Source organism: Fulmarus glacialis, unplaced genomic scaffold, assembly GCF_000690835.1.
Source record: "Fulmarus glacialis isolate BGI_N327 unplaced genomic scaffold, ASM69083v1 scaffold23976, whole genome shotgun sequence".
Lineage (NCBI taxonomy): Eukaryota > Metazoa > Chordata > Aves > Procellariiformes > Procellariidae > Fulmarus > Fulmarus glacialis.
The window spans coordinates 44978-47156 of record NW_009217852.1 but is presented as its reverse complement, the minus strand read 5'-3'; positions in this window follow the sequence as shown (position 1 = coordinate 47156).

Sequence of the window (2179 nt, the reverse complement as noted above, 5' to 3'; positions counted from 1 at the left end):
TCTTACTTCTCCCTTATTTGCACAAGCAGGCTTGATTTATTTTGCCCTTTGATGTATCGTGCAACTCCCATCAAAAGCGACTGCGGTTGTGAATAAGTTGTGGGAGTGACTCTTTGATAGTTCCCAAGATTGCATTAATGAGTCGGGGCAACCCACCGTCTCAGCAACTGCCTGACGGAATTATAGCTGGCAGAAATTAATTTATAAGCACAATCGAAAGCACACAACGACATGGACACGTTATAGATCTCGCAATAGCTGTGTTTATTGGTGCATTATGCTTTTCACACTGGTTTCCATTCCATTATGTGGCTGATAATTAATTGCAGAGAGGAGAGGCTAACGCCCTGGTCCATGGACCAGAGGAGGAGCATGTCCACTTAGCTCCATCTAGTATCAAGGGGTGACTGAAGTTTGTGTGGCATTCACATTAACAGCTGCATGCTTGCATTCAAGGAGATGTGGAATATGATAAATATTTTATTGGTGCTTTATAAGGAGGTGGGGGGGAAATCTGAGATTGTTTGCGTGATCTGTGTAGTGTCACCTTCAGTACAAGGGCAGGGAGGATGGGAGGTTGTTTGAAACTTCCTTACGGTGCCATCTTGACATCACTTGTTCTCGTGGATCTTTCTCTGCGTGTTCCTTGTCTTGTATTAAAATCAATAAATGAAACATCAGACCTGAATCCCCCAGTCTTCCCGGGGTGTAAGAGAGGAAGAGTTCCCAGTACAGCTCTTGCGACTGCAGCTGGTTCCCATTGAGGGCTGCAGAGATGGATGAAAATCCAACAGCGTCTGCAGGCAATGCACTGCAGGGGTCTCTTACCAGCACTGCAAAACCTGGCTCTGCACGGGACGGGTTTTCCTTTTGGTGGCTGCGCTACTGAAATTTTGGCAGCTTTGTGTGGCTTCAAAATGTATACTGAGTGCCTGCAGCGTGCGTTTTCTAAAGGACAGATGGCTGCCTTTTCGCTTTTGCCATCTAGTCAGGTCTTAGGGATTTTATCGGTAAGAGCGACGGTGTGGCCGGTCCGGTGGGCGACAGGCTGCATGCGGACTCCTGCAAGCAGGCTGCGGCGAATAACGCAGGCATTTATCTCTCTCAGATGGCACTTAAGCATCGAACTTTCAGTATTTGTCCTGCTTCCTGGTGATAAATAGGGGTCTGTTGAATGCAGCCTGTATCCCAGGCTAACTTTGCTGCTCAGATGATGCTAAATGAAATGAATTCGCAGTGCCTGCAATGTTGTTTGCTGCTTTGTTATGTAGTCTAGAGTAAGAGCGGGTCAATACTGCATTAGTTCTGGCTTGATGTGACCGATCTGAAGCCACCAGAGTAAATTTAATTTGTATTTATTTCTGTGCTGAAGTCTGTTCTTCACAGGCTTGGCAAGGAATTCATCTTACCTTGGTTTTACTTATTTTGAAAGGAAGAATAGTGGAAGGACTTAATCCTGGAAAGACTTTGTGCTGGCTTTCAAATACTCCTTGTCTAATGTTTCTGTACAGCTTTGGCCTGTTGGTGCTCAGCTAAACCATCTGATCGTAGTTCTCACAAACGTCCTTTGCAGTCCCTGCTCCCCCACCTCCAATTCCCAGGGAAAGTTTTTATAGCTGAGACAGCGCTGTAGCAAGAGTTGTTTATTTACAGATGTAAATTCTGCAGTTCTTAGCTGGGATTTCCCCCCCCCCCCCAACATAATTCATGGACTGCAGTAATGTGACTTCCCCAGTGAAAGGGCATTTATAGATTTCACTCTCTAGTGCCTGATCCGTAACCCCGCTGTAGATGGCAAATGTCTTTCTGCTGTCCCTATCTGGCTTTGGATCAGGCGATAGGGAGCCTTTTGAGTGAAAGCTCTCTGCTTCTTCTAATGGCTGTATCATATGTCATAGATTTTTCCTGGTTAGAAAAGGATATAAAAGCTGTGATGTTAGAAACCATAATACTTTGTTAATTGGATTGCATTAAAGCATGTTAATCAAACTGAAAGGGAACATTAACTGGATTTTCATGTCTGCTAAAGAAGCACTTGCAGCCTTCTGCAAAGACGAGGACCTGTTTGGTGGTGCGTGGGGACACAGGTGTCAAACCAGTGTTTCCTTGCAAGGAGCTGCAGGATGCCCGAGCGACTTTGTGGCTGTGGGAATTTTTGGTGAGATGCAGGATCAGGCCC